Source organism: Rhinolophus sinicus, chromosome 4 (genome assembly GCF_057876585.1).
Source record: "Rhinolophus sinicus isolate RSI-liver-muscle chromosome 4, RSI-T2T, whole genome shotgun sequence".
Classification (NCBI taxonomy): Eukaryota; Metazoa; Chordata; class Mammalia; order Chiroptera; family Rhinolophidae; genus Rhinolophus; species Rhinolophus sinicus.
In genome coordinates this window covers 105,651,519-105,679,469 of record NC_142504.1, presented here as the reverse complement: position 1 = coordinate 105,679,469, position 27,951 = coordinate 105,651,519, and the positions used below count along the sequence as shown (strand labels likewise).

The window sequence follows — 27,951 nt, the reverse complement described above, 5'->3', positions numbered from 1 at the left end:
TAGAAGTGATTACCTGTGGGTATTGGAGAACTTGGCTCCTCTGCCCTGCACGTGAGGTGCCCTCATTGGGATCATTATGGTGCCCAGTTAGGCATACACAGTTGTCAGCAGGTCAGGGGGCCAGGGCAGTGTTTATCATATCAAGGAGGGTGGACAGAAACTGTAAGGGGGGAGTTCCTCTGATCCAAACAGTCCTTGCTTTTGCATGTATTCTGAGCTTTTGTGGTAGGAAGAATCATAAAATGTCCCTGCCCCAGTGTCCTGTCCTAATCCCAGGGCCTGGGAATATGATGTGCTACCAACCCTAATTGTGTGCTATTACATGGCAAAAGGGATTTTACAGATGTCATGAAGGTTACTAATCCATTGACTTAATAAAAAAGGGACACCATCTGAGTGGACCTAATCGAATCACATGAGCTCATTAAGAGCTGAGAGTTTTATCTGGCTGCTAGCAAAAGGGGAAGTGTGTGAGACTGAAAACATAAGACGGATTCGATGTACGCTTGCTAACTTAGATGGTGGGGGTCACATGGACGGAACAAAGAGCCGCCTCTAGGAGCTGAGCTGAGAGTGACTGCTAGATAACTGACAGCAAAGGAAATGGGGACTTCAATCTTAAGTTGCATGGAGCTGAATTTTGACAACAACATGAACGGAATGGTTCTTCCCTAGAGCCCAGCCCAGCCGACGTCTTTTCAACCTGGTGATGCCCAGAGCAGAGAACCCAATTGACCCTGACCTACAGAACTGTGAGTTAATAAATGGGTGCTGTTCGAAGTGGCTACGTTTGTGGCATTTGTTATGCAGCAATAGAAGCTAACACAGCCTTCTGTCGGACATTGGGTTGGATAGTCTGGAGACCTAGCAGCTGCCTTCAAAAATCTCTCCATTTCTGGGGTCAGTAACTGCAGGCTGGTGCAGAGAAATGCAGGGTTAAAGGCTAAATAAGTGGGGCACGGGAAATCTCTGAAAAATCACTACGAAGATGTTCTGAGAAGAGAGGGGGCTATGGGCAGTGGTGATGAGGCACGGCGTCAGCAAAGAGGTGGGGGCTCCAATGATAGCACAAACCCCAACATCCTGGGGCCCCAAGGATGCTGTGGAGGGATGGGCATGCTGGTGGGAGCAATTCCCCCTCTCTTTCTTACGTCAAAATCAATGGACAAAGAATCACGAAGTGAGACTACTTAAGGAGAGGCTATAGGGCTAAAACACCTTTTGCTGCTAAAAATTAAAGGGCTGTTCCCTACGGTGTTTATCACAGATATTTTAATGACTGTATCTGTTTTGCTGTAAAAGATGCTGCGATTGGCCAATTATCCAAAATTCTGTTTCTTTTCAACAGTACTTAATAAAAAGACAGTGCATTAAAATAAAAGGAATGTGTCGGAACCCAGGGGAGGTTAAGCTGTCAGCCAGCTGAGGCAGGCCCTCTCTCGGGAACAGATTAATTCCTTCTTTTTATCTCTGCAGACTCTTCCTCAGGACCCCATGGATGAGGATGTCAGTGAAGAAAATGCACCTACTGCAGATTTCTCCCTTCTTTGAAGGGTGAGAGGTGAGGCTGGGGGACAGTCAGGCTGGGTGGAGGTTGCGTAGTGGCAGATGGGCAGAGGGAGGGACCAACGCTTACTCAAGTACGGCCTCAGAGGTCCCCAGAAACATGCTCTCCAAGGGGGTCATTTGTATCCTGCCAATTAGCATCTCCAAAGACCTTTATAAATGGATGACAGAAACATTCATTGGCTTTTGCCATGTAATGTTGCCACAGTAACAGTTTGCTTTGCCGTGACAGTGTGTAAATCCTTCAGACTCATTGAACATTTGCCCTCTTCCTTCCCAACTGAAACTATCACAGCAAAGAACTGAAGACCTCAGTCCACGAAGAAATCATCCAGTGACAAAATATTTACAATTGCACAAGTCAGTTTCTTAGCTTCCATTCATTTGAGTATCTATCTTGAATACTGCTATGGTCTGAATGTTTGTGTCTCCCCCAAATTCATATGTTGAAATCCTAACCCCCAAGGTGATGGTATTAGGAGGTGTGGCCTTTGGGAAGTGATTAGGTCACAAAGGTGGAGCCCTCATGAATGAGAGTAGTGTCCTTCTAAAACAGGCCCCAAAGAGCTCTCTTGCCCCTGTGAGGTGACAGAGAAAAGATGGCTGTCTATGAGGAAGCAGGCCCTCACCAGACACTGAATCTGCTGGTGCCTTGATTTTGGAATTCCAGCCTCCAGAACTGTGAGTAATAAATTTCTGTTTTTTTTATAAGCCACCCAGTGTGTGGTATTTTGCCATGGCAGCCCAAACGGACTAATACAAGTGCCACAGAAGCTGTTTTGGAGTTTGGACATAGATGGGAAACTGAGGAGGGATGTGGTATGGATTCAATCATCAGGGTATGACTAGCTCAAAAGGGCCCTTGCCTTCCCTTCCAGGTATCCTGTGGGTCCTTCTGTACGGGATATATCCCCAGCCGTTTCTGCAATGGCTCTCTTAGTCCTTGCCTGTTGGGAAGTTTCTACCTCGTGGCCTGCCATGACTTGTTCCTGACCACCTGTCTGGTTTCATATTTGGAATTCTTCCCTGCATACTGATTGCTACAACCATCTCAAACAGTTTTCTGCTCCCTGGATACCCTGTGCTCTCTCTTCCCCTTTACAACAGCACTACTCTCTGTCTAGAAGCTTCTGGCAAACGTCTACTTATTCTTCAAGTCTCCATGCAAACTCTAGCTCGATTAAGCTTTCCATGACTCTCTCAAACATGCAGGGACTGGTTTGTCCATGCTCCCACCAACAAGTGATGGGCATGTCGTGTTGTAATTGTCTGTTTGCCCGTAAGACTCTCCATTGGACTCAACAACTCGAGGCAGAGATCCAGTTGGGTTTATTTTCATATTTGTATCACTAACAATTATACTTCCATACTACATATTTGATGACTGAATAACTAGAGATTACAGACTATTGTGTAGGTAACGTTTGTAAAGTGCCCTGCAAATATCTAGCTCATCCACCACAGGTGTTTGTTTAATGTTGGGCTTTTTGTGGGAAAGGAGTGATCACACTCAGAAAAAATGCAGACCGCTTTAGAGTGGAACTACCTGAAGTGCTAACATACCTGCGGGGAGAGTTTATTTGTGGTAGAAGCAAAACAAGAAGACTTTGGAAAATACAGCAGGTCCTCAAATAACTAACTTGTTTCGTTCAACGTCATATCTTTACAGCATTGATAAAACGCTGCAGGTCTCATCAGACCTGATGCGCTTAAGCTCTTAGTCTTGTTTACATCAGTTAGCCTGTGGTCAACTTTGTTTCATTATACATCGTTTTGTTTAAAGTCGCAGAACCTATCAACGACATTAAGTGATGAACTCACTGTACTTGTGAGACACTGCACTGTGGAGGATTTTGGTTTATGATCTATTAGAGGAGAATAAAATAAGTAGACACCCGTTTCCCGTTGGCCCTGGTCGTCATCTGCAGTCTTACTGATTGCAAGCGCAGCTGCCCGCTTTTGGCAAGGCAGGCAGTTACATCCTAGTAGCGCCTTTTCCAGCATCTGCACGTAAGTTATCATGTGCCCAAGACTGTTTTGCCCATTGCTTACCAGCTCACAGCAACTATGCTCATCAATGACAAGCAAATCATGTGGTAGTTGTCACTTCTTTTTTTTTTTAACTCAACAGTGGAAAGAACAGATTTAGAGATAGAAAAGTCCAGACTTGACTCTGCCACTCTGCTAGTGTGAGCTTACGCTCTTAGTTCCTCAATGACGTCATCCTCAAAATGGGGGGACAACAATGACAGCAGTGACGGCCTCACAGGGCTGTAGTAACTGTCAAGTGAGATACCTTACAGTTGTTAAAAGACAATTTTTCAAAAGTGGTAAAATTAGGACTTTTACACAACTATGAAATAGACATGTGTCCACGATTTTATTTAACTCATTAATTAATGAGAAAACCAGTAAAATGTTCAAAACCGGTTCAGAGGAGAATCCTAAGAGTAGACACATATAGTCAGTCAGGGATACTGGGTGAATTTACTAATAAGTGCAAAACTGCCTTCTGCGGGGGACGTGGGGGTGGTGGTGGTGGTTGGGGGATCAATTGCACCTCAACTGGACAAAATTCACTTGCATCTCTCTGGACAAAAATCACTGCATTACTATCAGTTTTCTAAATTTACAAGATTATAAAATAGCTCTTAGAGCTGGTGAAGCAATGTGCAGATGGTCGTTTCCTTTTCTCATTTTCCAGTATAATATCTGACCTAAACTATGGGTTCAATAAATGCTTGTGGAAGGAGGATGTCGACCACTAAACCTGAAAAATCATTTCAATTTTTGTATTTTCTTCTTAATCTCCAAGGCTGTTTTTGAAAACTCCTATGTTACTTTCTAATTTTTAAAAAAGTAAAATGATGACACTCATGCAACTATAAAATGAACGGGTGTCAAAGATTTTATTTAGCGTATAGATTAGTGCAGACACCAGTAAGATAGTACAGCTGGTTCAAATGAGAATCTAACTTAGATTTTTATTCTCCACTGGATACCTTTCCTTTGTAGGGCCACGAACAGGCATCTGTACTTTCCTAAGGACAGGGCAAATCTGTGTTTTCAGTTTTCTAGAACTTCATTCCCCACCGCCCCCCTAGAGTTGTTCAGTAGCTTAGTCAATCAGAGACAATTCGAGGGGCACACCATTCAGGTAGACTCGGTTAACTCCGGAAGGTCCACTCGAAAACCCCCAGCACTCTATGCAAGGACACCAGGATTCTCTTTTGCCCATTGCCAAGTCTGACCATTTTTCCTGCCCTCCGAGAGCTGGGTATTTCTGTCCCTGAACAATCCTGTTTTGTTCTCTTTTGCTCCTTGACAATCACATCACGCCTTGATCCTACGCCTCCCACCCCACCCTCTTCTCCTCTGGACCAGTTCCCAACCCATTCCTACCAATCTTTAGGAAAAAAGCTATCCCTTCCTTTTCAAGGACCCTTCTCTTCCAAAACCATTGTCCTCTAACTAACTTCCCTCTCTTGTTTTTTTTTTTTTGAAGGAGGGCGCAGCTCACAGTGGCCCATGTGGGGATCAACCAGCAACCTCCGTGCTAACAGCACCACGCTCCAACCAACTGAGCTAACTGGCCACCCCATTTTTTTTTTTTTTAATGGTTCCCCTCCTCCTTCTCCATGGTTCCTGCTCCATAGCTTAGAAACATCTTTAAATCCCTCTTAATTTAAAAACAAACAAAAATACGAAATTGCTCACCTCTATTTGTGCAGTAACGCTGTGTAACGTAAAAACCTTGACATTTCGATGGCTTGCAGCAGGGCTCAACAAACTTTTTCCTTAAAGGGCCAGGTAGTAAATATTTCAGGCTTTGTGGACCCCATGTGGTTTCTTCTTTACAACTCCTAAAAAAATGTAAAAGCCATTCTTAGCTTGTGGACAGTATGAAAAGAGTCTGTAAGCCGGATTTTCTTTAGAGAAACAAGCATTTGTTTTTTTATTCATGTCTCTGAGGCAGAGTATAATATCCACCCTTCCCCTCATTGATGGTGGATGTGGCCATGTCATTGTTTGGCTGATGCACTATTATTAGCAAATGAGGCATGAGGTGAACATACCTTGGATACCTACTGGTCCAACAAGGATGAAAGACAAGGAGCAAACCTGGACCTAGACCCCAGCTTGGAACCATGGCCAGCTGGGCCCAGTTTAGATCACCCAAGCCTCAGCCAACCTGTGATGTGCAATATGGATGACTACTTAAATGGCAACTGCCTATGTAGAGGACTTTGGTAATCGCAGTTACTTCTGCTTTGCTGGTGAAAATCTTACCAGTGTCCCTGAAAGTATGACCAGGGGCCACCTGCAAAATGTGATCAGAATCACCTGGGGTACTTGTAGATATCAGCTTCCTAGGGTCTCACCTTGGAGGTGGGGGGCAGGAACAAACTTTCCTCTACCCTCAAGGTTCTTCTGGCTGGTCTTGTTAAACACGAGACAGAGTAACGAGAGAAAATAACCAAATTTAATACATACATATGAGTATGGATGGGAACCCCACATGTACGAGAGGTTCAGAGATAGAAAGGGGATGGGGTATGTGAGACAGTCTAAGATAGCAATGAGGTAAGGTGCCTTGGGGGCTTCAAAGGGTCATTGCAGGATGATGAGAAGAGCAAATGCTTAGTAGATAGAAGCTTGTAAATAGAATAGACCCTATAGTAGGTCAAAAGAGGTTATCTCTGATAATCTCTTATTATAGGCAGGCCCCTCATTCAAGTTCTTCTAGGCTAAGGGAGAGGCAGAAGTTTCTCTTGAGTCTGCGGCTAAAGTTGCCTTTAGCTCAAAATAATCTGCATACCACAGAGGCATATCTTGGGGTGACTAGCTTGGAATCCCCACTGAGGGACTAATTTGGAATATTTGAAGGGAAGACTTAAGAATGTGCATTATCACTAAACTCCCTGGGGAGTTTGAGAACTTCTATCTCAGACTTTTCATGAGTTCTTTGGTTCAGGTGGGTAATAGCTACTTTTGTTGGGTACCTACCATGCACCAGATGCTTTGAGCGTATACATAATCTTATTTTTAAACCTTGTAACAGCAACTCTGTGAGGTAGGTCTGACTCTCCCCATCTTATAGCTGAGGAAACTGAGGCTTGGAGAGGTAAATAGCTCATGTAGAATCACATTCTATCAAGGCGCAGGGTCGCACTTACCCTGGGAGTCTTCTAGACCCTCTCTGCCTGCTCGTATGCTTAATTTGGTTTTCAGCTTTAATCTTCCTTGAGTTACAGAATTATGCAAATCAACCTGTGCAGTCAGTCCTTCGAGCCAAAAAAATACAGTGAAGCTAAAGAGAAGATAAGAGCAAGGCAAAGGGAGAGGGAGACCATAGTGCGAAGTTCTGCCTGAGGACTGTTGGGTGAAGGCAGGGAAAGGGCCAGGGAGGATAGGTTATTTCTGGCACCTGAGGACACAGAGAAAGGAGGGAGAGACAGGAGAAAGGTTCGCAAGGAAAACAGACCCAGGGCTGAAGGGTTGCGTGGTCACTGCAGTGCCTCATAATGGAGCCAGAACCGCCGAAGACAGCTAACATCCACAGGTAGATTACATTCCCGTAGAATTGCCTGGAGAGGGTGTTGTAAAGGATGGTTTTCAGCCCCCCCCAGATTCTGACTCAAGAGGTCTGAGTTACACCTCGGGGTCGTCCTCTCTAGTCTGATGTTGGTGTTTTTATGTCACATTTTGAAAAACACTGAACTAAAGAGCTGATTCACAAATACTAGATTTTCTCTTTGAAAAAAAATTACATGAGGAATATGTAGAGTTTAAATCCTAAAATGCAAAAATAATAAAAAGAAAAAAAATCACTTGAAATCCTAGCAGTCAAGGGTATACATTTTGATGTATATTCTCCCACATTTTTCCTGTGTGTGCGTGAGAATGCATCCCATATATAGATGGGGCCATACACCATGTATTACTCTGTAGTTTGCTTTTTGCATTGAACAATGCTATATATACATATTTTTTCTTTTTTTAAACTTTTATTTATCTGTGTTTTTCCAGGACCCATCAGCTCCAAGTCAAGAAGTTGTTTTCACTCTAGCTGTGGAGGGCGCAGCTCACAGTGGCCCATGTGGGGATCGAACCGGCAACCTTATTGTTAAGAGCATCATGCTCTAACCAACTGAGCCAACCGGCCACCCCTTGAACACCTTATCTTAACATTCCCTTCCCCATCAATAAATGTAAATTTACATCGTATTTATGGTAGATTTCAGGTATCAGTGGAGGTACTTGTTTTGGGGGATGGTCTGGGACTGTGTACCTCCTCCTCTTGCAGTAACTTGCAAACACCTCTACCCTTGGGTAAGGCCAGAACTTGGGGCTTATTTTTGAACCCCAGTGTCTTGCATTCAGCTTCATTTTACAGAATCCTGGCTGGTCTGGGAAGTGAGGATTTCTTGGTTGGTTCTGGGCAGGGAGCATCCTTTCCTGCCATTCTGGGTAAATGCTCCTGGGACTTCTGAAAGCAGTCAGGGGAATTTTTGGCTACTGACTATAAACCTGACAGTTGCTGGCTCCAAAGCCTCTGTGACTCTGCAAGGCTTACAGCTTTGGGTTAAACCGAGTGTTCAGTGTTCATCCCGACTCCCATCCCCACCTCCCATCCACCGGAGCAACTTGGGACTGGGTTCAGGACTGACTCAAGGATTGAAACCATAAGCCAAGTGAAAACAGAGCAGTTGCCTTTGAACCACAGAAATGGCCTCCCCCGGTCGCTCCCAGAGGCCTCCTGCAACAATGCAAAGTTCAACTTTATGGCTACTTGGAAGTGCATTTGGGAACAATCAAGGGGCCTCTGACCTATGATCCCAAGGCCACCCTCTCTGCTGCAAAGACCAGGCTTGAGTCCTTGGAGCCAAGGGGAAAAAGACGTGTTCTAAGGCCTCTTTTTGAGAAGAAATAAACTTAAAATAGAATCACAAGTAAACTTTAAAAAAAAAAAAAGTAATTGGGATAATTAGCTTCAGTCTGAGAGATAAACAAACAACAAAGCAAATTCTTTAACCTCCTGTTCAGGGCTGTAAAGGGGACCACATTTGTATTTTCCTGGTACTTTTTATGACCTAGGGGCTGGCCTCTGCCTCCGGACTGGGGCCCGGCACAAAGCCTCGCTAATCACAGAGCAGTTTCGGAAATGAGGGTCTAGAATGGAATTTCCTCAACACGCCCTCCCTCCCTCCGTCCCTCCCTCCCTCCGTCTGCAGCCTCCTCACTGAGAGCTTCCCCCTCTGAAGGCTCTGGGCCCAGCTCTGGGTAGAGCTGGAGAACAAAGGAGCTGTTTCTCTGCCTTTTCCCGGGAGCTCAGCAAGGCTCCCATGGTACAAAAATTCAGTAAAAGCAACTCTTATGTTCCCTTCCCCGTGCGGGGACTGTCGGAGGAAAATATATCAAGTGCTGCATATTTATGGCATTTACTCTGTGTAAATCTCTGTGCGGGGAATACAAAATGTATATTGTAGCTAAGGGCCTTGCCCTCAAAGAGCTTACTGTTTATTAGGAATGTCACAACTAATCACAGCACAGGGGAAAAGCCAACTCACAATTCAAGACCGCAGTCCGATCGTTTTCCAGATGAAAGTTACAGGCCTTCAGAGCTCAGTTAGATGGGAGCTGTCTGTTGCTCATCTCTTCTGCTAGACAAGATCGGGAAAAACCCTGTGGTGGTAACGTCTCAGAAGATGGCTGCCGTTGTCTTTCCTTCCTTGTTATGCACACTCCCCCTCCCTCTTGGAGATGCGGAGGGTTTTTCTTTTCTTCCCTGAGTCTGGGTTGGCCTATGACTGCTTTGACAAATAGAATATGGTGGAAGTTATGCCGTGCCACTCAGTTCCAGGCCCAGCCTTTAAGAAGACTGGCAATTTCTACTTTTCTCTTAGGTCTCAGCTGACATGCTGTGAGGAAGTCCAAGAAACCACATGGAAAGTCCAAATGGAGGACAATTGAGGCTCCAGGACCATAGTAGCCACAGCTGAGCACCTGCCAATAGCACCACTTGCCAGCTACGTGCGGGAGCCATCTTGGCAATAGACCCTCCAGCCCCATGGGTCCACCTCAGCTGCCACTGCCTGGAGCCGATAAGAGCTACACGGCCAAGATCTGCCTCAGCCAAGCTCTGCCTCAGCTGCAACACTGTGGGCAAATCAATGTCAGCTGTTGCATTCATGCATTTTTATTCTCACACAATCCTGCAAAGACGGTATCATTAGTATTGTTAAGACAGGAGGATTGTAATGGTGGCACTAACTCTTCTATTTTGAGATTTGGATCTCTGGTATAATTTGATTTAACAAGTGTAATTTAGCTTGGGACTTTTTTTTTTTTTTTTTAATTGGGGAAGGGGAACAGGACTTTATTGGGGAACAGTGTGTACTTCCAGGCCTTTTTTCCAAGTCAAGTTGTTGTCCTTTCAATCTTAGTTGTGGAGGGTGCAGCTCAGCTCCAGGTCCGGTTGCCGTCCTCTAGTTGCAGGGGGCACAGCCCACCACCCCCCGCGGGAGTCGAACTGGCAACCTTGTGGTTGAGAGGACAGGCTCCAACCAACTGAGCCATCTGGGAGGCAGCTCAGCTCAAGGTGCTGTGTTCGATCTTAGTTGCAGGGGCGGAGCCCACCATCCCTTGCGGGACTCGAGGAATTGAGCTGGCAACCTTGTGGTTGAGAGCCCACTGGCCCATGTGGGAATCGAACCGGCAGCCTTCGGAGTTAGGAGCATGGAGCTCTAACCGCCTGAGTCACGGGCCGGCCTGAGCTTGGGACTTTTTGAAAGCTTTCTTTTTTTTTTTCTTCCCTTCCTTTCTGAAAATGTTAATGATTCTGCTTCCAATACATTTACTATGCATACCAGTTTAAATGTTTCTGTTTACTTCAGCCATGCAGGTCCTGTGACTTGGGGAAGGTTTTGCATCTGTATGGAATCCACTCCTAGCTCCAACTTAAATCTACAAAACATACGCAAAGGTCGCAATAACCAGTTTAACTGCTTCCCCCACCCCAACGGACAAAGCTGAACTCAATGGAAAATTCCACTACAGGCCGAAGCAATTTATATCCTAGAAATTGTTAGAAAATACAAAACTTGAGAGAAACAAAGACTGGACGCAGTACTTTCCAGCAAATTCTGCCCAGCCAACCTTTCTCTCACTTTAATAAATCTTCCTTCTGTGTTTCTACCTGCCTCGTGAATTCTTTCCTGACCTGCGAGCGAGCAGCCACAACAAACATTATCCCCATTTTGTAGAGGAGAGGTGGAGAGTGAAGAGGCTAAGCAAATTATCCAAGATCACACAGCTAGGAAGCGGAGAAGTCACGAGAACACAGCATGTGTTCTGGGGTTGGTGAATACACCGGTTTGGCAGGAATCAGGGATATTAATTAGGAATTTATATAAATTGTGATATAAATTGTGATATAAAACAGGAAGATGGATGGGTTGGGATTGAATTAAGGAGGAACCCACGTGCCAGGATAAGAAGTTAGCACTTTATTTAAAAGTGGCCACTGAAGGCTTTTGAGTAGAAGTGACAGGATAAAAATAACTTAAACGGTTGAATGTTTGAAAGGACAAGGGGCTGTAAGCAGATGGTCCAGTCAAGAGATAGAGTTGTTTAGAAGGTAAGTGATGGGGTATTGCTGCCTAGGGTATCGGCAATGGGATGGAAAGAGACATATGTCAAAACCTTAAAAAAAAATGCAAATGTTAGGATTCTGTGGCCAGTGGTTCCAAAAATTTGAATCAGAGAATGGTTCAGGTGATACCACTAAAGAAATTGATAATGCAGGAAGACAGCCCATTGGGGAGAGAAGTACATCCTATGTACTCAAAAAGTTATTTGTGGAAATGGAACAGAATTGAGGAAGATGAATTTAGTGTTAGATATGTTGAAACTGAAGAGGTGACACAGAATGGAGAGGTGGAAATCATGGTCCTACCCTCAAGCCACTTAGAATCCTGAGTTCTCTCTCTCTCTCATACATAGACACACAATCACACATACCTACACGTGTGTACCCACAATACACATTTGTACCTACACATACACCAGAGAGCAAGTAAAAGTAGTACATTATAAATAATAATAAAAAGAATAAACTGCCAAAACATTTGGTCTGAGGATAAATGCTGTAAGCCATCTAGAAAGGAAAGATGGAGCACCCAAAGGGGTCACAGCAGAATCAGGAGGGATCTTCCTAGAAGACGTGCTTGAGGACAAAGGTCTCAGGATGCGGAGGGACTGTGAAAAAGAAAGATTATTGTAGCTACTAGTACACATTCTGTGAAAATGTGACGCTCAGGGACCACAGAGTATTTCATCTCGTGAATAAGTTTTGTACATTTATGAGGTTGATAAGTTTGGCTATTATAAAGAACACTAACATGAAAGTCTCTGTAAATAAATTTGTTACATGCATCCTATCATTTTTTGAAGATCGCTTCCTAGAAATAGAATTCGTGAGCTGAACGGTGATAATTTTTTTCTTTAATTTTATTGGGGAATATTGGGGAAAAGTGTGTTTCTCCAGGGCTCATCAGCTCCAAGTCATTGGACTTCAGTCCAGTTGTGGAGGGCGCAGCTCAGCTCCAAGTTCACTGTGGATAGTGTCTACTTGGCCTAGCCACTCGCCCCACTGGGTCTCAGTTTGCTCATTTCTGAAACGGCCACCAGTGGTTCTCAGTGCAGGGGACCCATTAAAATCACCAGGGCATGTAGAACATACCTTTCCCTGAGTCCCACTCCACACTGATTGAATCTGAATTTGTAGGCTGGGATGGGGCCTGGGAATGGGTATTTTAAAAGTGACCCGTGTGCCCTAATGCATAGTTTCGGGGAGAGCTCCCCTGAACCAAAAGATCTAAGGAAGGCCTTTGAATGCCATGCTACAGCTCTCATCCCGGCAGAGCTGTGGACACCACTGAGCCAGGAGAGAGGGTGAACCGGTGGTGCTGTGGCGGAGACACACCTTCATGCGTTCGTGCAGAGCCTCAGCTGAAGGTAGAAGGTGATCTGCTTCATCTCCACCAACGTTTACAGACCACAAGTCAGAACCAAACAAAATCAAGTCTCTCACTAGGGCAGCTCCTTCTCGATTCCAAGCTGGAGAGATCACGAACAGTAAAACCAGGCAGCTGCTGGCTTTGGCCTTCTCTTCCAGTGTGAGGGAAGCAAAACTGGTGGTCTCCCTTTTGGGGGGTTTGTGGTTGAGGAGAGGGAAGTGGAGGTGGGGCACGACGACGGAGAGGTAAGACTAGGCCTGTGGCCTCCAGCTTCCTCTGGGCCAATGGGGAGCTGCCACCTCACACTGGCCGGGCTCCCAGCCTCCTCTGAAGCCTGGAGATTAGGGCAATTTAATCCTTTGCTCCTCTCCTCTGGCTATTTCTGTGGGGAAGGGGGTTGGGCCAGTTGCTGGTTCCCTCAGCAACCGAGCCTGGCCCGGCTCCATTGTGTGGAGGGCCCCAGCTGGGAAAAGCAGTGGGGGGAGGAAGGGAGGAGCCAGCCTTCCCAGGGCCTTCCCTTCTTAGAGGTGGAGGGAGCAGTGGACACGCTTGAGCCCTGGGGTACCGAATGGGGGGGAGCCTTTACGGTTCTCATCCCCCTCCCTGGGAGGAGAAGGCTAGAAAGGGGCCTGTGGGCACAAGAGAGCTCCTTGTTTACAGGCTGAAAGGGGAGGAGGTGTTAGAAAGAGGCCTGGGATCGTTCCCTTTGATGAAGAGGAGCACACCAGTTCCCGAAAGCCCTGCTTGGCAGCTGGTCCTGGCTCTCAGCCCCCAGTCCTCACGCTTGGCACTTTCTGACCAGCCCTGTCAAAACAACTAGGTGTTCTTAGCATTTCTATTCGAGGTGCTTCTTTAAGTCTTCTCCCTCTAAAGTCCCTTCTACTGCAGGGATGCTCAATCCTTTAACCTCGGGGGGCCCTGTGTCATGTCCCTGTTTCGCTGTGGTCCTCTCTCCCACCCCCCCTTGCCTCTTGCATGTCTCCTGCTCCATGTCCATCTCTCCCCCACATTCCTCTTTCCCATTTATTTCCTACACCCCCCCCACCCCCACACACGGCAAAAGCAAACGAAAGTCTCCCGTCCTCTGTCCTTTTTGCAGCCTTAGTTTTCGGCCAGGATAATAAAACTTCTGATGGCCTCGAGGGGGTCAATAAAACCATGCAGTCCTAAAGACACCAGCAAATTTTGTGGACCAGATATGCCATATTTTTCAGTAAGGTACTGTCACTCGTCATTTTTAGAGATCTGGGTTCTTAGACATGTGAGCTTCCAGATGTAAAAACATAGCCACCATTCCTGCCATACCCAAGAGGTTAGTGTATTTCACAAACATGATTTAACTAAATCTCTTAAAAATAAAATAAATGGGGGTGGCTGGTTGGCTCAGTTGGTTAGAGCGCAGTGCTTATAACACCCAGGTCGCCAGTTCGATTCCCACATGGGCCAGTGAGCTGCGCCCTCCACACCTAGATTGAAAACAATGACTTGACTTGGAGCTGATGGGTCCTGGAAAAACACACTATTCCCCACTATCCCCCAATAAAAAAAATAAAATAAAATAAAATAAAATAAATGTCTTCTGGAGGGATACCTGGCTGTTTTTAGTAATTCCCATCATGGCATTCCTTAAGTACCATTGTTTCACCTGGAAAATATCATGATACTTAGTGTCACCTGCTTCACTGAGGGGCCTTTTCCTTGTTGGCTGCATCACCAACACAGAAGAGCGCATCACAGAACAGCACACGTAAACCCAAATCTTACCCATCCTAAGACCGACTCCCCCCACCTCACACAAACAAAAAGATCCCAGTTGGTTTCTCATGGGGAGGAAGGGGACCCCAGACCAGCATCTTTCTTACCACGGCCAGTACTGTCTTCCTCCGACAGTTCAGATTATCCACGAAGCACTTAATTTCCTTGGCTGCACTTTTGACTTCTACAAAATAGGGTTGCTCTTAGGATTAAGATATTCCTGTGTTTAATAAACATCTCGCACATGTGGGGTGTGTAATGATAGCAATTCTGTCTACGACCTTTTTGCCTTGGTGATGTGCTTGTGCGATCTCTATAGCTCACAATAAACTAGTGCACAAGGATTATTAACCCGGGTTTACGGACACACAGACCTGGAAGCTCAGGTAACTTCCATAACTTGCCCAGGGTCACTCAGCCCCTCAGATGGTGCAGTCTGGATTTGAACTCCAAGCGCTCAGCAACACGCAAGCTCTTTCCAAAGCATGGACTGTCCCTCCTGCATCCTGACTGTTAGAAATGGTTTGCCTACCCTGAGTCCCTGGAGGTTTGTTCTATGGAGACAAGTCCATTATGTCAGTGCATTTGAAAACAGCTGGAGGCGGTCCTTCAATGGATGGCTTTTAATGCCTATTAAGCAGGTGGAGAAAGAACAAAATCAATGAATAGAGATGTTTTTGCTCTCGAGTAAGGTTTGCCTTCCTGACTGTACCGTCCAGGTTCTCAGGCAAGGCCGGCGTTTAAAGGCCTTTGAGGAGAATTCTACACCAAGACGGAGGAGGTGGGTCCTCCCCTGCCGGTGTGATTTTAGGGGACATATCCTCCAGATCCAGATGGTTGAATGTGAAACGTGCCTGAAGAGCCAACTTTAAAGAATCATTCCTGTGAGTTCTTTACTCTGTCTACAGTTCTTTTTTCAAACGAATATCACTACCAGAAGGAAATCATCAGAATGATGGGGAGATAGTCCCGAAAAGCAATAAAGCATCTGTCTAGGGTTGGAGAGGAATGGGGGTGGGGGTGCTAGGAAAAGAAAGAAGGAGGGCCTCACTGTTCTTCCCAAGGAGTTTGGGAAATAGCTTTGACTTGGTATTTGTTTCATGATCGCTGCTGGGTTTTCTTGCACCTCTCTGCTAATTTTTGACCAAGAATGAAAAAGAGGTGATGGAGAAGGGGGTGTGGGTGAATGGTTGGGGATAAGGGAAAATAAGGCGTTGGCTGCCTAGCTGAGTGTGATGGGGGCATGAGAGGGAAATTGCCTCTCATTCCCAGCACACGTATGCACACATATGCCACATGCCACACACCCAACATACACATACCACACGCACACCACAGCACAACACCACCTGCCCACATCACCATACACACGGCGCACACACCACACCTCTGCACCCGCTGAAGCCGTTTGAGAGAATAATAGTGCCACCTCGTGGCTGTTGACATGCAAAGACCCCTCCAAATCGTCACTGAAGGATACAGGACACAAGTTGTGTTCTTCTGTACTTATTTATTCTGCTTCCCTACAGGTGGAAGTCCCTCTTCTCCGTCCTCTCCTTTTCTGGGAAAATGAGCCAAAGCATAAGTGGACTTCTGAGAAGCGCTTTATGGCATTCCTGGTGGTGCTCCGGTGGGAGACAATACTCAGAAAACAGCTTCCAAAGGGAAGTCCACATCCTCAGTGTGTCACTACCCTGGACTGTGCTTATTTGGGAAAGAAGCAGCAGGACTGAGGAGCCGAGAATGAAGAAGGAAAGTCCTCGTGTCAGGAATGGATTCCAGTCCCCGTCCGTCACTGTGCGTTTCTTAGCTGTAAATGACCAGAAGAGGAGAAATGCGTACTATTGACGTAATCCATTTCTGCTTCTCTGAAGCTTGGTCTCTCCAGTCAGTAATGGCGCATCTCACGTTGCTATCATTAAGAGAAATGCCATCTGTTCACAACACTGAGTCCCCACCCTGTGTCAGGCACTGGACAAGGCTCTCTTCCGACTGCGGGTGATACCAGGGTCCATGTCAACACCCTCCTGGGGTCTTGTGTGCCTTCCGGGAACCGGGAAGCCCAGGGGACAGGTGCTCTTTATCTTCCTAAATCAACAGGATCCTGTCTGTAATGCGTATAACTGTCTTCCTGGTACATGACACGTGACCTGGGATGGCAGCTTTGTACGTAACAGGTATGGAAATATATATATATATATATATATATATATATATATATATATATATATATATATATATATATATATATGTAAGCACCTAATAACTATGACGAGGGAGCAACATTCGTTTTTAAGTGCTTTTGGGATTTTACAAGGACTCATTACAAGGCATCAGAATTTCCAGCTGTGAGATTTTTCATTTCTCTAGGAGTTCAAGGGGTTCTTTCCAAATGCTAAGTCGTGAATCCTCACAAAATCCCCTGGAAGTGACTGGCTGGGAAAGGGAACACTGGTGGACCATTAATCGGAGTTGTAGGACATTAGAGTCAGGACAAGGAACAAGCTGTTCTTCAGAGCACCCCCTGCCCCCCAAGGCCGGAGCAGTAAAACTCCCTTGTAAACAAGGTTTTTACGCTGCAAGTTCTAGGTAAGGGAGACTCTTTACTTGCCCCAAGACGAGGAAGGAATAACATTCTGAAAAATATTAATTGCGGGCTAGTCATTGAGCAGGGCACCAGGGGGAAGAGTTGGAAGGTTCACATCATCCCTTCTCCTCCTCTGCAACATTCAAATACAGGTACAATCAGCTTAAAATGATTCTCAAGAGAGTCACACAGATAGCCGTGCAGAAAGGAACATCAGATGGGCTGGCCGGGGGCTTTGGGCCGAAAAGCCATTTCCTCGCCTTCTCAGCTTCTCTTGGCTGTCGATGCTCCTTGGCTTTGTTGTCCCTTCCTCCATCTTTAAAGAGCATCCTTCCAATCTCGGCTTCTGGTCACAAACCTGGCACATCGCCCTCTCCTTTCATCTTTAGCTCTCCCTCCATTCTTGTCCTAATGAAACTTGTGATGACATGGGCCCACCACCCAGACAATCCAGGGTAATCTCCCCACCTCAAGACTGTCCGTCAGGTCTGCATAATCCCTTTGCCTTGAAGATAACCTTCCCAGTTCTGGGGATTAGGATGTGGATGCCCTTGGGGGCCATTATTCTGCCTCCTACACTGGGACATCAATGACATCACGAGGAGGAACTTCTATAATATGGAAATCTTTCCATAATGTCCATTTCTCTAAATCCAAGAGAAAAGACTCTGGAGAATTTCACCCATGAGGTGCCCATTGGAGTTCTGCAGTGTGCGAATTGGAGCTGTGCTGCTTCTGTCCCCACCTTGGGGACAAGAGAGGCCATTCCTCGGACTCTCTTGAGCTAGGGGTGCGCTGACATCTTGGAGCAGCACACATTTCTTTTCCCCCAGAGCAGAAAAAGCCCTTCAACCTCTAGCTACACAGGTTGATGGGGAGATGGCCTTGTGGAGACAGCCTTGGCCACTGCAGTCACAGAGAAAGGAAAACGGTTTATTTAACAGCAGAAGCACATGGAGTTATTATTTTTTATTATCTCTAAGGAGACTGTTTCTGGCTTTGAGTTAGGAAGGGGAATCCTGATGGCAGCCACGCCCACCAAACGTAAGCGTTTCCTTCTGCTTCTCAGAGAACACCCCCAAGGCAGCACCATTCAGAAGGACGGGGGTCTCACCTTCCCCAGAGAGTGAGGACAGCACAATAGCGTCCAGAACCTGCATGATGGTCCTGGTCACAAATCTGCCCTGTTGTCAGGTCTGATGGTAGATTCTAGGCGCTGATCTGGTCCCCGAGCGCATGGGTGCCTCTGGCTGTCCCTGTACGACGGCACGGACTCCTGTCCACACAGGTCCTGGGCACATGAGATTTGTCGCTGCCCTTCTCTCCTGCTGTCTCCTTTGAAGTCCCCAGTGGGAGACTCTGCACAGAAACCATGGTCTGAAGTCACAGTGACCATTATACCCTCGGCATCCTGCTGGTCATGTCCCCTGGAGACCCGATTTCCTGCTCTCCTTTCCCTTTGAAGGGGTAAATGCCATCTCTGCAGTGTGGGATAGCCCCAAGTTTAGGATAAGCACCCTTTCCCTCTTCAGAGCCCTTACTTTTTATAGAGTTCTGTCAATCCTTTGATTGTATAGAGAAAAATCTTAGTGAGGCATGTGTCAGATGGGAGTCTGTTAAGTTGCAAAAAACACAAAAGACATGACTAATGGTCTAAACCATAAGGGCAGGCAGGGTCTGTCAAGCTCAGCACTACTGACATTTTGGGCCCGGTAATTTCTTGTTGAGGGGAGGAGGGTTGTCTTGCGCACTGTAGGGTGTTTTGCAGCATCCCTGGCTTCTAACCACTAGACCAGCAATTCTCAACTGGGGGCAATATTGCCTCCAGAGGACATTTGGCAATGTCTGGAGACAGTTTTGGTGTCACAATTTTGGGTGGTACTACCGGCATCTAGTAGGCTGAGGCCAGTAAATATCCTGCTGCTGAAATAGCCCACAATTCACAGGACCGCTCCCAACAACAAAACATTATTTGTCCCCCCTATTTCAATTGTGCCAAGATTGAGAAACCCGGGTTTAAGAAAATTGAAATGGACATTTAAATTGGTCCAACAGGATGGGAAGAGAATGCCATCCCCCAAACACAGAATTCATATCCTATTCTCTCTGAAAAATCTGGCTCCGTGCAGATAAAGCGAGAAATAGTTCATTTTAACTGATACGTCCCGGGATGAGCTGCCCTACTGGGGGCACTTCCTGGCAAGGGATTGGTGTGTGTGTGTGTGTGTGTGTGTGTGTGTGTGTGTGTGTGTGTGTATGCACGGTGCAGAAGGGTGGGCACACACTTCATTTTAAGGGTGGCTGGGGAAGCATGGGGGACACTTAGATACCTACGCTACTACTTGGCAAAAGGCACGGCAAAAATTCCAAAGCCACCTAGTGCCGCTGCATTTGGGAATGTGAGCACGGGGTAAATGCCATCTCTGCAAAACAACACAAATACTGAAAGGAGCAGATGCAAACACAGCCCACCCGCAACAGCAGGCATGGCGGTCTCCACACTCAGTACCTTTCGTTGCTTTGGATTTTTTTTTTTTTTAAATACTTAGTATCTATTGAAACACTTATAACTGAAAGTACATTAAAATATCACCCACTTGTACATACAAATGAAAGCAGGACTCAGTTATGAAAAATAAGGGACAGATAAAGGGAAAAAGGAAAGTGTGTGTGCATTTATTTATGTACAAATCAGATACAAATCAACTGCTGGGCACTACAGGCTGTACGTTTGTTCTGTAGGTATAGTTGGGTGATGAGAAATGGATGTGGGTTGTCACCATTTAGAGTAGCTACTGGGTCCCTCCCACATCCCTTCCCCAATGACAATGGGTGGGTACAGGTTGAGGGGCGAGGTCAGCTACGGAAGGAGCCAAAGAAAGGAGAGGTTAATTAAAATCACAGTGTGCTCAGTTGCATGGTGCGCCTGAAAAAAAGGTTTTCAACCCTTTTTCTTTTCCACCTACCACTGGCTTGAAATCTAAGAACCCAAATGCATTTAAAACAACCGAGTACAGGAACATAAAAAGTCATTCTACGTTTCCTGTTCTACTTTTCTCTCTCCCTTTCAGGTCAAGGGAGAACACAGCCTCCAAGACCAGGTGCTCTCAGGTTCAAGTCCCTTAGAGAGCTGAGCAGCAGGTCAAGAAGGAAAAAGAAGGGACGGGACAAGGCCGTCTTCCACAGACATCACTTCCCAAGACATGTTGGGTTATTAAAGCGTTCTGGATTTTCTCAGGTCCTTTGATGACATTGTTTCACTAAAGCCGAAGCAGAGGGCATGTGGTGGAAAGAGGTGGGAGGGTTGGTGATTGTGGGTGAATGCCGCTGTGGCTGCACTGCCAACCCTTGTTAAAGATTTTATGTGGAAATTAATTTACCCATCAAGACGGACAGATTCAGGGCAGTTCTAAGTCATCGGGACTGGTTGCCTCGGACATTGCTCAAAGAGGGGACACTCACCCTCCTTCCACTTCTGAGCAATCCCAGGACAGAAACGCCACAGCTGGTCTCATGGCTGCTGCACTCCAGCACCCAGCACCGTGACAGCAAAGGCGAGGCCAAGGAGCCATGTCGCTGGAGCCCGTCTGCCAGGGTCCAAATCCAGGCTCCACCATTTAGTTCCTCTGTGGCCTTGGCCAAGTCCGCCAGCCCTCTGGCTTCAGTTGCCTCCCCTGTAATAGGCACAACAACACACCTCCATTGCAAAGGTCTGATAAGCAAAGTTGTTAGCCCAGTGCCAGGCTCATAGCAGGCGGTGTCTCAATAGTACCCACAGTTTGCACTGGGGTTCAAATTTTGTCTTGTTCAGCTTTCTAGTTTCTGGAGGGCCAAATATCTAAGGCATCTTACTGCTTAAAAAATTTTTTTTGTCATAACTCTTTGTCACTTTCATTTACATACTGTACAGATTATTTTCAAAGTGACATTTCAGAGGATTTTGAATAGCCTTTGGTCCTGTTTCTGAACGTGGGCAAGGATCCCTTTGGGGTACTCACTGACCCCTTCTAGGTGAGCTGCAGGTCCTGTCTGGCCAATGATGGGGAAGGCATGGGGGAGATATGACTGAGATGTATAGTATATAACACCCCTCACCCCCACTCCCCTACTTTCTCTTCCCCTGGGCAGAGGTGTCCCAGAAATTCATAGGTGCAGGGGCCTGAAAAACCTCTCATGCCCACCTTGGAATTCCTTCCATGTGTTTCTCAGTGAAGTCATTCTCCAGGCCTCCGTCTTTTCTTGGAGGTCCACAATCCATCTCTCTGCCTCCGGTTCTGTACATGAGAAATCACTCTAACAACTTAGAGTGGGAACAGTGTGAATACACTTAACGTGGCTAAACTGTGCACTTCAAATAGTTAAGGCTGTACATTTTATCTTATGTATATTTTACCTCAATTAAAAAAATACAATCATTACCTGTCATGCAGGGTCTCAGCTCCCGCTCCCTGCACAAGAACGCAGGACATGGTGAGGCTAAAAATGAACACCCATGGAGCCATAGGTAGGGGAGTCATACCACTATATTCTTGCTGGCGGCCGGGTTGGAGACACAGGAAGCCGGAGCCACACAATCTGCAACCCGCTTCTCTGCCAACCAACCTCACTTGCTAACTGCAATCCGCGCTTGCCAGCTCAGCCACGGCAGTTACATCAGTGGCTAATGGCTAACCGGTAACCGCTGACGGCCTACTAGTTACAGCGGATGGCCATCTGATTACAGCTGATGGCCATCTAATAATCGAGCCAGCACCTTTTCCTTGTGAGGCCGAGAGCCTGGAAACTGGTCTCTAGGACTCTGTCCCCATACTACCAAAAAAAGAAAAAAAAATTAGAGTGGAAGGGACCTAAGAACTTCATTCATGATTGACATGATTGACATTCTTTTCTGAGGCTCAAGCCCAGGGTCACATCTGAAGAAATGTCCACAAATCTCCAGTCTGTTATCTTTTCTTTTTGCTAGGTGTGGAAGTTTCAAAGGTCAGCTGGAACTGTAGGTTCTTTTGCTTCTGGGCCCGGAACCCTCCCAAGGGGGACCCCAGGTGGGCAGGAGGCAGGAGCCCCCCTCAGAGGAGGTCCATGGCATGCAGTCAAGCCCATGGCCAGGAGTGGTGCTTCTCACCGATTGTGCTTTCTGGCACTAGGGTCGCAGCGGGTGAGGACAGGAGGGGAGAGAGGAGTGACCACTTGCAAGGGCTTGTTCACGGCTTGGCTGAGCCTGGCTGCCAACCACTGCTGCCCTGGCAGCCTTTTCTCATGCATTCCTTAGGTTCCCCTGGCAGCTCCCCTTCTGCACCCTCCCACCCTTTTCTCCCCATCATTTAGTAAGCCATGGGCTAGATGGGGAGGCCCTGAGTGTGTGTGGAAACTCCAGGTTGTGGAAATGCAAAATCACCTCTTCAGTGCCTTCTTCCCACAGAAGACTGGGAAGGTGCTAATTGGGTCCTCAGAGCTGAGAGCCAAGGACAAATTCAAGCCTGTGCTGCCCTCTGCTGGGAATCTCAACTCATGGCCTCCCCAGAACTCAACCAGAGGGAAAGCCGAGGCAAGGCCTGGCCCAGAGAGCAGGGGCAGGCCCAGGACTGGAGGAGGGCCAACAGTCCTGCAAGGGGCGCCTGGAATCCCCGCAGGTCCCCACGCACGTGCTTTGCTGGGTCCTCCCCTGCTCAGGGCCCTAGCGTTTTTCCCTGGTCCGTCCCCTCCTCTGTGTGGGTGCAGGCTGTCCTCATTATAGCAAGCCATTTCCGGGTGACCAGGACTGCGCTCTTGAAGCCCTTTGGGCCAGGTGAGCTTCAACATCCCCCCAATCCCACCCTCTCCCCGCCCCGTGGGCTCTGGCTCTTGGCCTCCCTGCGGGTGTGGCCTCATCCTGCTTGTTGCTTCACGGTGTGCCCCCATCACCAGCGTGAATCTCTGCCATCACCACATGCCCCCGTTTTCTTTCTAAAACAGAATCCTCGGTGTCCTGTCCACCCTCAGTTCCCATCATCGCAAGGGTCTCTAGAGATGGTCTCCTGCTTCCAGGCCATTCCCACCTGACCCTGCAGCCAGACAATTTCCAGAACATCAACGTGATGCTGTCACGCCCCCTGTCTGATCTCCTTCAAAGTCTGCCAATAGCCAAGAGGGTGATTACGAAACTCAGCATGCAATACAGCGCCCTGCACGATCTGGTTCTTAACCCCTGGCTTCATCTGAGCTCCCTCCATGCTTACAAAAGCACCTTTGGCTGTGACTTGGCTTTTTATACAGCAGTGCTTCCAGGGACGGCATGTAGGAGTGTGCCGAGCCAGTGTGCTGCCCACCTGGTCTTCCCCAATAGGCATACTTTGCCTTGCTGGTGGGTGTGCCACTGTGTGCCTGGAAACTGGATACCTCTCAGGGCGACAATGAGGTCAGGTGACACCAACGTGCAAAACCGGGCTTTAAGAAACTTAATACCTACTAGCAATAACTGATTCAAACGGGACCGTATCAGATGGCATCTTGCCCTTGTTCATAGCACCTACCAGCAAGCCACATCTTGAATGTCAAAGTTGGTTTGAGGGCCAAGTTTAGTGCTGTTGGCCAAACTGCTGGCCTTGACTTGTCATCGGCAGCTCACGTGGACTGGCCTACTGAACTCCTCCCTGAACCGGGCGGTGAGAAGTCCTCACAGCTCAGTTGGGATATTTTCCTTTCCTTTCTTTCTCAACATTGTGTTTGCCCAGCTGGTAGGGGGAATGGCTGTGGATGTGAGGGGTGAATCCCTAAGTAATGGGGGCATCTAGTGAGAAGAGACTACTAGATCCATGCTTTTTGGCTGAGAAAGTACGCAAACCGAAGCAAACTTGCAAAGGCAGCATATAAACAGATAAAAGCAGAAGTGCTCTAGATGAGAAAGATGGGGAGAGCCCTACTCCCACCCTTTCGGAGAGAAGCTATTCTGAACAGTTTAAAAACCACTGGACTCAAGTATTAGGTCAACTATTAGAACAGGAAATTGGGGAGATCAAGCCACTTGCCCAGGCTGGGGCACAGAATAGATGACCCTGAGTTCAGACATACTAGAAGAATACGCGGATATTATAAAAATGATCGGTTTTTAGGGAAGACACTACATCTTTGTCACACAGTAGGACCATTCTACACAAAGTCGAAAGTAGCCAAACTAAAGCTTATGAGAATACTTAAAAAAACATTTTTAACACCTTTTCCTGTCCTAACTATGTTGAACATAATATAGCAACATTACTAATTTTAGGTCAACTCTATTGGAAAGTTTTGGAATGTGACCTGTGACTTTCACACTTAGAGACTGTATTTTATGTTCTCCTTTAAGAATGTTTCAATATTTAAAAAAATATTTTTCATCTACTTAGAATGAAATATTAAGCCACACTGTTAACACCCAGAAATCACTGTTGGCTCTTTTCCTGCTGTGTCAGAAAATCACCAAGATCAGGCTACCAAATTCAAGATGCCATTCCTCCTGTTTCCAGTGTAGGATGTTTTCTTGCAAATTTCATTCAAAGATGTTTATGTCTTAGACAGTGTTTAATAATTCATCAAATCCGAGCATTTAGTAGCGTTATACCACTCTTGTGTCGAGTCAGCATTTATTACTCAGCGATTGTCTCTCTCGTCATTGTTGGAGAATCAGCAGCAGCATTGTGGAAACAAAATAAGGGGCTGTTTTCTGGGTTTGAGTCATCCTGTTTCTGCTACTTGCCAGTTGGGTTAACCAGGGCGGATTAACGTCTTGGGTTAGCCTAACAATTAGTTTCTGCACATCTGAATTGCAAGGCTGTTAAAGGAGACCCTGAGTGTAAAACATTTGCACCTACCAGATAGAAAGCCATGAGTCCCACCCCAAGGCGTATTGCTTTCCTTCCTTTGTATAACATTTACACCTTAAGCTTGGATAATATTGAACCACTTATTCTCCTAAAATAAGCAGATGCAAGCTGCCTTTTAACAAGTGAGTTTGGGGTGGAAGAGTGAATCGGAAGGGAAATAGTTTGCCCAGGAAAGTGGAACTTTCTTGCAATATATGCAAATTAATCGAAAATTATTTTTTTGAGTATGTGACTCGTTTTAAAAATTACTTGCAAACGTTCACTTCCAGCCATGATGGAAAGATAGGACTGGATTTACTCTCCCACCTTAAAAACTTAGAAAACCAGACAAAATACATGAAATAATAGTTTTTAGATAATAGACAAGGAACACATGACAGTGGTCCGCGCGAGAGAGAAACCTTTCTTGATGGGATCCTTTAAAGAACAAAAGTTAATTTTGAAGAAGTCCAATTTATTGTTTTTCTTGTGCTTTTGGGGTTGCATCTAAAAAAACCATTGCTTAGCCCAAGGTCACAAAGATTTACATGTTTCCTTGTAAGAGTTTGATAGTTTTAGCTCTTATATTTAGGTGTATGAGCCATTTTGAATTAAAATTTGTGAATGATATAAGGGAGGGGTCCTTTTAGCACATGGCTATCCAGTTGTCCTAGGACTATTTGTTGAAAATTCTCTTTCACCACTGAATGGTATTGGTACCCTTGTCAAAAAAAGCAATTCATCATAAATGTACAGGTTTATTTCTGAATTCTATTTTACATTCCCTTGATCCATGCCTAGCTTTATGGCAGTACCACACTGTCTTGATTACTGTAGCTTTGCAGTTGGTTGAGTCTTTCAACTATTTTCAAGATTGTTTTGGCTGTTGCAGGGCCCTTGCATTTTCATACGAATTTTATCCTCAGCTTGTCAATTTCTGCAAAAAAGCCAGCTGGGATTTTGATGGGAATTGCATTGAATCTGTAGACCCATTTGGGGCACACTGCCATTAAACAATGTTAAGTCTTCCAATGCACGAACAAAGATGTCTTTCCATTGATTTAGGTCTTTTAAAATTTCTTTCAAATGTTTTGTAGATTTTTTTCATTTTGATGCTATTGTAAATAGAATAAAAAACGATCTCAATTTCACAATGTTCATTGCTAGTATAGAAATAAAGCTGATTTTTGTGTATTGATCTTGTATCTAGCCTGTAACCTGTTGAACTCATTTGTTTTTAAATGAATTCGTTAGGATTTTCTATATAATGAGACATGCCATCTGTGAATACATACGGTTTTACTTCTTCTTTTCCAGTACGGCTGCTTCTTATTTCTTTCTCCTGCCTAATTGCCATGGCTAAACCCTCATGTACAACGTTGAATAGAAGTGGTGAGTGAATATCCTCGACTGGTTCCCGATCTTAGCATTCAGTCTGTCACCGTGAAGTAGGATGTTAGATGCCCTTTATCATGTTGAAGAAATTTTATTCCTAGCTTGTTATTTTTTGTCATGAAAGGTTGATGACTTTTATCAAATGCATTTTCTGTATCTATTAAGACAATCATGTGGTAATTTTGTCCTTTATGAACACAGTACGTAGATGGTTATTATTCACAATTTGAATTTGTGAACTTGCCAACGTGTTTGTAATCCCCAAATCAATCCGCATAGCATTTTTATGATCATTCATGGAAATGTGCAGACGGGTGAAGGTGTGCAGTTCCCTGATGTGCATATTCTCAGCTGAGGTCGAACAAGGCAGTATTTTGCCTTCTTGTTTCTCCTTTTGTACAGAGATGACCAGAGGATGGGAAAGGCCGGGAGGTGACAGGGCAGGGAAGTGCAAGAAGCTCTGGCTCTGGGGCCAGTTGGACAGGTTTAAACTCCAAGTCTGGCACCTGTTAGTGGGGTGGCCTCAGGCAAGTCACTTCCTATCTCCGAACCTCATTTTCTCTTTTGTAAAATACAGAAAACAGAATATACCAGAGGTAAGTTGTTTTTAGGATTTAAGATTATCATCTACACACACACACACACACACACACACACACACTCTAGGAACTATGGCTCTGTATTCACTAATTCATATTACTGGTGACTTTATAGATTATAACTACTGTGAATAATGGGAAAAACTTGCATATTATATTGGTTTTTGGATGTTAAACCAACCTTGCATTTCTGGGTTAAATCTCACTTGGTCATGGTGTATATGTAGCTAGATCCTTTCTATATGTAGCTAGATCTAGTTTGCTAGTATTTTGTTGATGATTTTTGTATCTATAGCCATAACGGAAATTGGTCTGTAGTTTTCTTGTGCTGTTTTTGTCTGGTTTTGGGGAGATTTGTATGGGATTGATGTTAATTCTTTAAATGTTTGGTAGAATACAGCAGTAAAGCCATTTGGGCCTGGGATTTCCTTGGTGGGATGTTTTCAAATTACTCATTCAATTTTTTGTTTGTCGTTGTCATTGACAGTTGCCTTTTAAACTTGCTTTTAGGTAGAAGCAAAGGTGATAAGATTACCTCCTAAGGCCAGTAAAACTCAATAAGAAAAATACATGTTATCAAGGAAGACATGTCCAATGTTTGGAAGATTCAGATGGGCAGCTACCAACATTATCCAGCGCAAAATTATCCTGCTGTCTAGCTTTACCATAGACACACACTTCATCACCTCTCATATGCTTTCATGACCTTAGAACAAGAAATTTCATCTTGTTCTACATAAGATTTACATACAAACTTCTTAACTGATATTTGTATCAAAGCCCTATAACTACAAACTCACGTTTGTACATTTCTAGATTATATATGGACATGCATAGTTACCTATCTATCTTTAAATCTATCCACAACAATAATACTGGGCTCACAGTCTGTCGGGAAGGTGGTGTGTAGTGGAATAAACACCTGACGAGAAATCTGGAGGGAGGTCCCAATGCCGGGTCTAACTTAAACAAGACACCTCTATCTATTTCTTCAGCTGATAGAATTAGGCGAAGCCTGATGACCACCAAGATACTTTTTTTCGTTCTAAAAATATGATGACTTGTTCTTCAATAACGTCATTCCCACTGTTCTTAGAGTCGTCAAAATGAAAATACTTTTGTTATATAGAAACAAACATATACACATCCATACCTCACTCTTACAGAACAAATCAGCCAATTCACAAAATCTTGAAAGAGAAAGGAGGAAG

At 45.5% G+C, this 27,951-nt stretch overlaps 1 long non-coding RNA gene across 2 annotated transcripts; it reads left to right on the top strand.

Moving 5' to 3' along the window:
* The first annotated feature begins 277 nt into the window (after window positions 1-277).
* LOC141573133 (uncharacterized) lies at window positions 278-10,764 on the top strand. 2 transcript variants are annotated; one of them, XR_012498729.2, is made up of 3 exons: window positions 278-752; window positions 1,477-7,129; window positions 7,597-10,764. It is a non-coding gene; the product is annotated as an uncharacterized LOC141573133 (long non-coding RNA). The 2 variants fall into 2 exon arrangements; XR_012498731.2 differs by having other exon boundaries at window positions 291-752; window positions 1,477-2,247.
* Window positions 10,765-27,951: the final 17,187 nt, after the last annotated feature.